A 12,810-nucleotide genomic window follows, 5' to 3' on the forward strand; every position below is an offset into this window, starting at 1 on the left:
ACTTTAGCGCTCACGAGAACTGCTGTCATTTTTATTTGAAGAGTGCTATTTAGTTAATTCTTTTTGAATATTATTAATATATAAATTACTCACGTCCATCAATTTATTTTAGAATTTTTGGGTTCCAGATCTTGCGCTAGCTACAGATTACTACAGACTGTTCTGTTTTTGACAGATTCTGTTTTTCGTGTGTTGTTTGCTCATTTTGATGAATCTATGGCTAGTAAAATAGTTTGTAATCCATAGAGAAGTTGGAAAACAGTAGGTTTAACACCAATATAAATAAATAATGAGTTCATTACAGTAACTTGAAGTGGTCTTTTGTTTTCTTTCGCTAACGGAGCTCACGAGTTTTCTATTTTGAGTTTTGTGTTGTGAAGTTTTCAAGTTTTGGGTGAATTCTATTGATGGATCATGGAACAAGGAGTGGCAAGAGCCTAAGCTTGGGGATGCCCATGGCACCCCCAAGATAATCCAAGTACACCAAGAAGTCAAAGCTTGGGGATGCCCCAGAAGGCATCCCCTCTTTCGTCCACTTCCATCGGTAATTTACTTGGAGCTATATTTTTATTCACCAACATGATATGTGTTTTGCTTGGAGCGTCTTGTATTATTTGTGTCTTTGTGTCTTAGTATGCCACAATCATCCTTGCTGTACACACCTTTTGAGAGAGCCATACATGAATTAAAATTTGATAGAATACTCTATGTGCTTCACTTATATCTTTTGAGCTAAGTAGTTTTGCTCTATGTGCTTCACTTATATCTTTTGAGCGTTATAATTTTGCTCTATGTCCTTCACTTAGATCTTTTAGAGCATGGTGGTGGATTTGTTTTAAAGAAACTATTGATCTCTCATGCTTCACTTAAATTATTTTGAGAGTCTCTTAATAGCATGGTAATTTGCTTGATAATAATATGCTTGGTATTCAAGATTTGTGAAACCTTCTTTTGAGTGTGTTGAATACTAAGAAAAGATTGAAGCATGATAATTATTTTGAGATATGGAGGTGATAATATTAAAGTCATGCTAGCTGAGTAGTTTTGAATTTAAAGAATACTTGTGTTAAGGTTTGTGATTCCCGTAGCATGCACGTATGGTGAACCGTTATGTGATGAAGCGGGAGCATGATTTATTTATTGATTGTCTTCCTTATGAGTGGCGGTCGGGGATGAGCCATGGACTTTTCCTACCAATCTATCCGCCTAGGAGCATGCGTGTAATACTTTTCTTTGATAAATTCTAGATTTTTGCAATAAGTATATGAGTTCTTTATGACTAATGTTGAGTCCATGGATTATACGCACTATCACCCTTCCACCTTTGCTAGCCTCTCTAATACCGCGCACCTTTCGCCGGTATCATACACCTACCATATACCTTCCTCAAAACAGCCACCATACCTACCTATTATGGCATTTCCATAGCCATTCTGAGATATATTGCCATGCAATTTCCACCGTTCTGTTCATGACACATTCATCATTGTCATATTGCATATCCCGGTACACCGCCGGATGCATTCACATAGAGTAATATTTTGTTATAAGTATCGAGTTGTAATTGTTGAGTTATAAGAAAAATAAAAGTGTGATGATCATCATTATTAGAGCATTGTCCCAGTGAGGAAAGAATGATGGAGACTATGATTCCCCCATAAGTCGGGATGAGACTCCGGACGAAAAAAGAGAGGCCAAAGAAGCCCAAATAAAAAGAGGCCATAAAAAGGCCCAAAAATATATATAAAAAAATGAGAGAAAAAGAGAGAAGGGACAATGTTACTATCCTTTTACCACACCTGTGCTTCAAAGTAGCACCATGATCTTCATAGTAGAGAGTCTCTCATGTTATCACTTTCATATACTAGTTGGAATTTTACATTATAGAACTTGGCTTGTATATTCCAATGATGGGCTTCCTCAAAAATTGCCCTAGGTCTTCATGAGCAAGCAAGTTGGATGCACACCCACTTAGTTTCTTTTTGAGCTTTCATATACTTATAGCTCTAGTGCATCCGTTGCATGGCAATCCCTACTCACTCACTTTGATATCTATCGATGGGCATCTTCCTAGCCCGTTGATACGCCTAGTTGATGTGAGACCATCTTCTCTTTTTTGTCTTCTCCACAACCACCATTCTATTCCACCTATAGTGCTATATCCATGGCTCACGCTCATGTATTGCGTGAAGATTGAAAAAGTTTTGAAAAAGTTAGAGTATGAAACAATTGCTTGGCTTGCCATCGGGGTTGTGCATGATTTAAATACTTTATGTGGTGAAGATGGAGCATAGCCAGACTATATGATTTTGTAGGGATAACTTTCTTTGGCCATGTTATTTTGAGAAGACATAATTGCTCTATTAGTATGCTTCAAGTATTATTATTTTTTATCTCAATATAAACTTTTGTCTTGAATCTTTCTAATCTTAATATTCATAATAAAATTAAGAAGATTTACATTGAAATTATGCCAAGTAGCACTCCGCATCAAAAATTCTCTTTTTATCATTTACCTACTTGAGGACGAGCAGGAATTAAGCTTGGGGATGCCTGATACGTCTCCAACGTATCTATAATTTTTGATTGCTCCATGCTATATTATCTACTGTTTTGGACTATATTGGGCTTTATTTTCCACTTTTATATTATTTTTGGGACTAACCTATTAACCGGAGGCCCAGCCCAGAATTGTTGTTTTTTGCCCATTTCAGTGTTTCAGATAAACGGAATATCAAATGGAGTCCAAATGGAATAAAATCCTCGGGAACGTGATTTTCTCACCGAACGTGATCTAGGAGACTTGAACCCTGCTCCAAGGAACAAAAGAGGCGGTCACAAGGGTGGGGGGCGCCCCTCCCTAGGGCGCGCCCCCTGCCATGTGGGCCCCTCGTTGCTCCTCCGGCGTACTTCTTCCTCCTATATATACACACGTACCCCCAAACGACCAGGATAGGAGACAAAACCTAATTCCACGGCCGCAACTTTCTTTATCCATGAGATCCCATCTTGGGGCCTGTTCCGGAGCTCCGCCGAAAGAGGGCCGTCATCACGGAGGGCTTCTACATCATCATAGCCTCTCCGATGAAGTGTGAGTAGTTTACCTCAGACCTTCGGGTCCATAGTTAGTAGCTAGATGGCTTCTTCTCTCTCTTTGAATCTCAATACAAAGTTCTCCCCCTCTCTTGTGGAGATCTATTCGATGTAATCTTCTTTTTGCGGTGTGTTTGTTGGGACCGATGAATTGTGGGTTTATGATAAAGTCTATCTATGAATAATATTTGAATCTTCTCTGAATTCTTTTATGTATGATTGGTTATCTTTGCAAGTCTCTTCGAATTATCCGTTTGGTTTAGCCAACTAGATTGGTAGTTCTTGCCATGGGAGAAGTGCTTAGCTTTGGGTTCGATCTTACGGTGTCCTTACCCAGTGACAGATGGGGCAGCAAGGCACGTATTGTATTGTTGCCATCGAGTATAACAAGATGGGGTTTATTTCATATTGCATGAATTTATCTCTCTACATCATGTCATCTTGCTTAAGGCATTACTCTGTTTTTAACTTAATACTCTAGATGCATACTGGATAGCGGTCGATGAGTGGAGTAATAGTATTAGATGCAGAATCGTTTCGATCTACTTGTCACAGACGTGATGCCTATATACATGATCATGCCTAGATATTCTCATAACTATGCTCAATTCTATCAATTGCTCAACAGTAATTTGTTCACCCACCGTAGAATACTTATGCTCTTGAGAGAAGCCACTAGTGAAACCTATGGCCCCGGGGTCTATTATCATCATATCAATCTCCATTACTTTAATCTTGCTTTGCTTTTTTACTTTGCCTTTAATTTTTACTTTGCATCTTTATATCAAAAATACCAAAAAAATTATATCTATCAAATCTCACTCTCGTAAGTGACCGTGAAGGGCTTGACAACCCCTAATCGCATTGGTTCTAAGTAGCTACTGCTTTGTGCAGGTACGAGGGACTTGAGCGTGGGCTCCTACTGGATTGATACCATGGTTCTCAAAAACTCAGGGAAATACTTACGCTACTCTGCTGCATCATCCCTTCCTCTTCGGGGAAAACCAACGCAAGCTCAAGACGTAGCATCCTCTTGCTTTATCGGGGATGGCAACAAAGCCCGTCCCATTCATCACCGCTTCACCTTGCTCCGACACGCGTCCAGGCCAGCGAGGCATGCAGTCCATGTAGACTGGCAGGCTGCTGAGTTAGCGTGGTGGCAGGGTGATACGTCTCCAACGTATCTATAATTTTTGATTGTTCCATGCTAATATATTATCAACCTTGGATGTTTTATATGCTTTATTATGCACTTTTATATGATTTTTGGGACTAACCTATTAACCTAGAGCCCAGTGTCAGTTTCTGTTTTTTCCTTGTTTTAGAGTATCGCACAAAAGGAAAATCAAACGGAGTCCAATTGACCTGAAACTTCACGGAACTTATTTTTGGAACGGAAGCAATCTAGAAGACTTGGAGTGTACGTAAGGAAGCAACGAGGAAGGCACGAGGCAGGGGGCGCGCCCACCCCCCTGGGCGCGCCCTCCACCCTCGTGGGCCCCACGTGGCTCCCCTGATGTATTTCTTCCGCCTATATATATATATATATATCCATATACCCTAAAACTATCAAAGCCGAGAATAGATCGGGAGTTCCGCCGCCAGAAGCCTCTGTAGCCACCGAAAACCAATCTAGACCCGTTTCGGCACCCTGCCGGAGGGGCAATCCCTCTCCGGTGGCCATCTTCATCATCCCGGCGCTCTCCATGACGAGGAGGGAGTAGTTCTCCGTCGGGGCTGAGGGTATGTACCATTAGCTATGTGTTTGAGATCTCTCTCTCTCTCTCTCGTGTTCTTAAGGTGGTAGGATCTTAATGTATCGCGAGCTGTGCTATTAAAGTTCGATCTTATGATGTTTCTCCCCCTCTACTGTCTTGTAGTGGATTGAGTGTTCCCTTTGAAGTTATCTTATCAGATTGAGTCTTTAAGGATTTGAGAACACTTGATGTATGTCTTGCGTGGGATAACCGTGGTGACAATGGGTTATTCTATTCATTCACTTGATGTATGTTTTGGTGATCAACTTGCGGGTTCCGCCCATGAACCTATGCATAGGGGTTGGCACACGTTTTCGTCTTGACTCTCCGGTAGAAACTTTGGGGCACTCTTTGAAGTACTTTGTGTTGGTTTGAATGGATGAATCTGAGATTGTGTGATGCATATCGTATAATCATACCCGTGGACACTTGAGGTGACATTGGAGTATCTAGGTGACATTAGGATTTTGATTGATTTGTGTCTTAAGGTGTTATTCTAGTATGAACTCTAGGATAGATTGAACGGAAAGAAGAGCTTCATGTTATTTTACTACGAACTCTTGAATAGATCAATCAGAAAGGATAACTTTGAGGTGGTTTTGTACCCTGCCATAATCTCTTCGTTTGTTCTCTGCTATTAGTGACTTTGGAGTGACTCTTTGTTGCATGTTGAGGGATAGTTATGTCATCCAATTATGTTATTATTGTTCAGAGAACTTGCAGTAGTGAAAGTATGAACCCTAGGCCTTGTTTCCTAGCATTGCAATACCGTTTGTGCTCACTTTTATCATTAGTTACCTTGCTGTTTTTATATTTTCAAATTACAAAAACCTTTATCTACCATCAATATTGCACTTGTATCACCATCTCTTCGCCGAACTAGTGCACCTATACAATTTACCATTGTATTGGGTGTGTTTGGGACACAAGAGACTCTTTGTTATTCGGTTACAGGGTTGCTTTAGAGAGACCGTCTTCATCCTACGCCTCCTACGGATTGATAAACCTTAGGTCATCCACTTGAGGGAAATTTGCTACTGTCCTACAAACCTCTGCACTTGGAGGCCCAACAACGTATACAAGAAGAAGGTTTTGTACTAGACATCAAGCTCTTTTCTCGCGCCGTTGCCGGGGAGGTGAGTGCTTGAAGGTATATCTTTAGATCTTGCAATCGAGTCATTTAGTTTCTTGTTTTATCACTAGTTTAGTTTATAAAAGAAAATTACAACAAAATGGAATTAAGTTTGCCTCATACGCTTCATCTTTTTAATATCTTTCGTGAGTATGATGGAAAGGAAAATTGTGCTGAAGTGTTATAAGTAGAATGCATTAAAATGTTTGGCACTAAATCTTTGAATGATGAGCATGATTGCAATGCTGTTAGTATGAACTCCTTGAATATCCATAGTACTAATGATGATTGCACTAGTTATGATGTAAATTTCTCCTATAAACATGTCAATTTTTGTGGAGTGCATTGGGTTTGCAAGTACACACCAAATAGGGAAGATAGATATTGCAAGAGGCATAAGCATTTAGAAACTAAATTGTTGCAAGAAAGGCTAGATGTTTGTGCTGGAAGATTCAATATTTATCGCCATCCTTGTGAACTTTGCAATGAACATGGTCATTTAAAGCTCCAATGCTATTTGTTTCATGATCAAATCGTGTCCAAAAATTGTGATAACTTGATTACCCTTGAGCATCATAAAGAGCTTAGTGTTCTTTTGGGGTATGAAGAAATGAAACGTATAACTGAGGGTATTCCAAAATTTAATCTTGATAGATTTCTTGATTTTGATCTAGAGGAAATTTATATGTATTGTGCAGTGAATTGTATTGAAAAACATTATATTGCCAATTACATAAAGAAAACAAAACAAATAGAAGATGAACAGAATACTAATGAAAGGGTAGAGACTTCCCACTACCCTCCTATTATTTCTTATGATGAATCAGGTAACGAGGAGGAGCCTCCTATTCAACCAATCTCATTAATAAGGAGCTCCAAAAAGAGGATTGAACCCACACATGATGTGGTGAAGAAGAAGAAAAAGAAAAGACGGAGATGCAAAGGTAGAAAGGTATCTCTCCCAAATAATGTTGCTCATATTACTCATTGTGATGATGATAATTGCTATATTATCGGTGATATCCATACTATTGATGATGAGAGTGATCATGCTTATGATACGAAAAGGCCCAAGCTTGGGGATGCTATGTTTGATGAAGATGATGTTTTCGAGAATATGTTTGCTGCAATTAATGTTTGTCCCAAGCTTGGGGATGCCACGTTTAATGAATATGATATTTTTAGTCTCCCAAGTTTTGATATGCAAATTTATAATGATGATAGCATGCCTCCTACTTATCATGATTATATTTTTGAAAGTGGATTTGGAGAGGTCATGACTTTATTTAGTAATGATTCCACTATCTTGGAAGAGGTTTCAATTGATCATGATGAGAACAAAGTTGCTACTTATGATGATTATTGTGATGACACTTATGCTATAAAAAGTAGTGATGATTATATTTATAAAACTTGTCATGATTATGATTACTCCTTTTCTGAACATTACTCTTTTAATGTGGAAACAATTTATAGTATTCGAGTCTCTTATGATACTCCCACTATTCCGAATGAGAAGAATTTTGCTTCTGTGGAGAGTAATAAAATTTCTATGCTTGTAGATCATGAAAAGAATGCTTTAGGTGCTGGTTATATAGTTGAATTCATTCCTGATGCTACTGAAAATTATTATTAGGGAGGAATATATGCTTGTAGGAATTGCAATAATATCAAGTTTCCTCTCTATGTGCTTAAAGTTATGAAGTTATGCTTGTTTTACCTTCCTATGCAAGTTGATTCTTGTTCCCATAAGTTGTTTGCTCACAAAATCCCTATGCATAGGAATTGGGTTAGACTTAAATGTGCTAGTCATATTCTTCATGATGCTCTCTTTATGTTTCAATTCTTATCCTTTATGTGAGCATCATTGAAATCATCATGCCTAGCTAGGGGCGTTAAACGATAGCGCTTGTTGGGAGGCAACCCAATTTTATTTTAGTTCCTTGCTTTTTGTTCCTGTTTAGTAATAAATAATTCATCTATACTATGTTTAGATGTGTTTTTATGCTTTTAATTAGTGTTTGTGCCAAGTAGAACCTTTGGGAACACTTGGGGGAAGTCTTTGCGATCATGCTGTAAAAAACAGAAACTTTAGCGCTCACGAGAATTGCTGCCAGTTTTTATTGGAGAGTTCTATTTAGTTAATTATTTTTGCAGATGATTAATAGATAAATTACTCACGTCCAGCAATTTAGTTTAGAATCTTTGGGGTTCCAGAAGTATACGTTTGATGCAGATTACTACAGACTGTTCTGTTTTTGACAGATTCTGTCTTTCGTGTGTTGTTTGCTTATTTTGATGAATCTATGGCTAGTAATAGAGTTTATGAACCATAGATAAGTTGCAATACAGTATATATTACACTAATATGAATTTAGAATGAGTTCAAAACAGTACCTAAGTGGTGATTTATTTTCTTATACTAACGGAGCTTACGAGTTTTCTGTTAAGTTTTGTGTCGTGAAGTTTTCAAGTTTTGGGTAAAGATTCGATGGACTATGGAATAAGCAGTGGCAAGAGCCTAAGCTTGGGGATGCCAAAGGCACCCTGAGGTAATATTCAAGGACAACCAAAAGCCTAAGCTTGAGGGCATCCCCTCTTTCCTCTTCGTTCATTGGTAACTTTACTTGGAGCTATATTTTTATTCGCCACATGATATGTGTTTTGCTTGGAGCGTCATTTTATTTTCTTTTGTTTTTCTTGCTGTTTGAATAAAATACCAAGATATGAAATTCTTAAATTTTGAAGAGTCTTCACATAGTTGCATAATTATTCAACTACTCATTGATCTTCACTTATATCTTTCGGAGTAGTCTGTTGTTGCTCTAGTGCTTCGCTTATATCTTTTTAGAGCATGGTGGTGGTTTTATTTTATAGAAATTAATGAAATCTCATGCTTAACTTATATCATTTTGAGATTCTTTAGAACTGCATGGTAGTTTTCTTTGGTTATGAAACTAGTCCTAGTATGATGGGCATCCAAGAGGGATATAATAAAAACTTTCATATATAGTGCATAGAATACTATGAGAAGTTTGATACTTGATGATTGTTTTGAGATATGGAGATGGTAATATTAGAGTCATGCTAGTGAGTACTTGTGAATTTGAGAGATACTTGTGTTAAAGTTTCTGATTCCCATAGCATGCACGTATGGAGAACCGTTATGTGATGAAGTCGGAGGATGATTTATTTATTAATTGTCTTCCTTATGAGTGGCGGTCGGGGACGAGAGATGGTCTTTTCCTACCAATCTATCCCCCTAGGAGCATGCGTGTAGTACTTTGTTTCGATAACTAATAGGTTTTTGCAATAAGTATGTGAGTTCGTTATGACTAATGTTGAGTCCATGGATTATATGCACCCTCACCCTTCCACCATTGCTAGCCTCTCTAATACCGCACACCTTTCACCGGTATCATAAACCCACCATATACCTTCCTCAAAATAGCCACCATACCTACCTATCATGGCATTTCCATAGCCATTCCGAGATATATTGCCATGCAACTTTTCACTGTTCCGTTTATTATGACACGCTCCATCGTTGTCATATTGCTCTGCATGATCATGTAGTTGACATCGTATTTGTGGCAAAGCCATTATTCATAATTCTGTCATACATGTCACTCATGAGTCATTGGACATCCCGGTACACCGCCGGAGGCATTCATATAGAGTCATATCTTGTCCTAAGTATCGAGTTGTAATTCTTGAGGTGTAAGTAAATAAAAGTGTGATGATCTTCATTATTAGAGCATTTTCCCAAGTGGAAAGGATGATGGAGACCATGATTCCCCCACACGTCAGGATGAGACTCCGGACAAAAAAATAAAAATAAATAAAAGAGGTCAAAGAAGCCCAAATAAAAAAGAGGCCATAAAAAAAGAGAAAGGCCCAAATAAAAAAATAATTAAAAATGAGAGAAAAAGAGAGAAGGGACAATGTTACTATCCTTTTACCACACTTGTGCTTCAAAGTAGCACCACGATCTTCATGATAGAGAGTCTCCTATGTTGTCACTTTCATATACTAGTGGGAATTTTACATTATAGAACATGGCTTGTATATTCCAATGATAGGCTTCCTCAAAATGCCCTAGGTCTTCGTGAGCAAGCAAGTTGGATGCACACCCACTAGTTTCTTTTGTTGAGCTTTCAGACACTTATAGCTCTAGTGCATCCGATGCATGGCAATCCCTACTCACTCACATTGATATCTATTGATGGGCATCTCCATAGCCCGTTGATAGGCCTAGTTGGTGTGAGACTATCTTCTCATTTTTGTCTTCTCCACAACCACCATTTTTCGGTGTTCTGGGAACGGGGGTCCCCAGACTTGCCTGACTGCGGCCCTGCGGCATGGCTGAGCCAGCAGGCCGTACGACCCATCTTCACCAACAAAGCATCCAAGACCCTCGCGAGGGGCCAAGCCTCGCGAGGTGTATGTCGCAAGACCTCCTCTGGAATGGCTTAGCTAGGCAGGCTCACGAGGAGTGGAGATATCAAGGCGAGGCGAACCTCACGAGGCTCTCGTGACGTGAGCCGTGAAGATCGACACCAGGCGAGCGCCAGGCGGGCGCCAGCGCGCACAGTGTCCTTGTTTCCTATTTGGTGCAAAGGGGGCAAGCGCAGCCGCGGAGTACCGAGGCCTTAGGCAAAGGTTGCCATTTCGGTGCAACAAGACCAAGAACATGGACTGCAAGACAGAGGTTACCGTGGAGCCCAGAATAGTGTCACCACCTGAACTTTGTGCAGGCGAAGACTACTTTTGTCAGGATAGCTTGTACTAGTTGTCCCCCTTCAAGTTAGCCCGCCATTGTTGGCTCCCTTTCCGCTCGATATTTGGGAAGAAGACCAGGGCCTCTATAAATAGGACTAGCCACCACAATGGGGAAAACTAGATCTGAGCGAGAGGAAGAGAGACCACCTAGCACACACAAGCTCACTGAGCTCAAGAACGCCTCAACCTGAGGAGGCCGTTCTTCCCTTATATTGTTCATCATCAGCCCAAGAGGCAATCCACCACCACCACACTGGAGTAGGGTATTACACCACAACGGTTGCCCGAACCAGTATAAATCCCGTGTCCTTCTGTGTTGTGAGTTCGTCGAGTTCGTCTGCAAGATCTTAGCGAGCTAGAGCATAGAACGGTTGGAGGGAAAGACTTCGCGCGCACCCTAGTGTTCGAACCTTAAGGGTTTGCCGGAACCCCACACCACGACATTTGGGGCGCCAGGTAGGGGTGCACCGGAGCTTTTCTCCATCAACCAGCGCCCCGTACCGCCGCACTGCGCTCCCATGGCAGGTGCCCCGCCACCGACCTCCTCGGTCGACGCCAGCAGCAGGGAGTCTGGGTACCAAGCCCTGGCCCCCGGTCTGCGGCGAGTGCAGTGGCCGGTCAAGTTCAAGACAGAGATGCCCCCACATTACGATGGCGCACCAGACTCGGCGATGTTCCTGCTAGCGTACGAGGAGGCCGTCCTCGAAGCTGGAGGTGAAGACATTATCATGGCAAACTTGTTCCCCCTGGCCCTCGCCGGCGAGCCGCGCGCTTGGCTGCTCAACCTCCCGGGATCCACGGTGGGGAACTCCGCGACCTCTTCACTGCGTGCTACGCGTTGCCGGCACACCACGCAGTCGTGACACTATTGGGCGGCTCCCAAACACCTCCTTCAGATCACCACATCAAGCCTTTCTTCCGTCAGATTGGGGCCGCCTGCAAGTGCCCGGGGGCTCCGCCGGATTGGGCCGCGCCGAAAGCCGACCTCACCTTCAACTCGGAAGACCACCCCGGCTCCACCGCCGGCTCAGGGATGCTTCTGATGCTCTGCACGCCCACCATCTGCAACGTGGCCATCACCAAGAGCCTCATTGACGGTGGCGCCGGTCTCAACCTGCTCTCCATGGAAGCTTTCAGCCTTCTTCATGTGCCGCTCAAACGGCTCGGCCTCAGCAAGCCCTTCACAGGGGTGGGCGGTGGAGCTGCTCACCCCGTGGGGAAGATCCGCCTCCCTGTCACCTTTGGCACGCGGGATAACTATCGCACCGAGCTGGTGGACTTTGACATAGCCCGCATCGGTCTCCCGTACAATGCCATCCTCGGGTACCCGGCCCTCGCTCAGTTCATGGCGGCTCACCCGGCCTACAACCTCATGAAGATGCCGGGGAGCAAGGGCGTCCTCACCATCCAAGGGGACGCTAAGCAGGCCTGATGGTGCTCGGACTCGCCTTCAAGACCGCAGAAGCAGCACAGCCAGCCGGTCGATGAGGATGGGTCTTCAGGAGCCACCTTCACCATAGGAATTGGCCTTAACCCAGGGCAAGAGGAAGCTTTGGTGAGGTTTTTGCGCGCGAACAAGGAGATATTCACGTGGGAGCCTGATCAACTGGTAGGGGTCCCGAGAGAGGTAATCCAACATCATCTAAAGGTGTGCCCCAACGTATGCCCCGTGAAGCAGCGAGCAAGATGGCAGTCCACTGAGAAACAGGCCTTCATTGTCCAAGAGACACGCAAGCTGGAGGCGGCAGGTACAATTCTGGAAGTTTGATACCCCGAATGGCTGGCAAACCCCGTTGTAGTACCGAAGAAAGGCGGCAAGGAACGGATGTGCGTCGACTTCACCAACCTAAACAAAGCCTGCCCCCAAGACCTGTTCCCCCTTCCGCCCATCAAACAAATCAACGACTCCACTGCCGAGTGCGATTTGTTGTGTTTCTTGGATGCGTTCTCTGGATACCATCAGATCAAGATGGCAGTGGAGGATGTGGAGAAGACGGCCTTCTTGATACCATGCGGGGTGTACTGCTACACCTGCATGCCTTTCGG

Source organism: Triticum urartu, chromosome 6A, assembly GCF_056163025.1.
Source record: "Triticum urartu cultivar PI428250 chromosome 6A, HENAU_Tu73, whole genome shotgun sequence".
Lineage (NCBI taxonomy): Eukaryota > Viridiplantae > Streptophyta > Magnoliopsida > Poales > Poaceae > Triticum > Triticum urartu.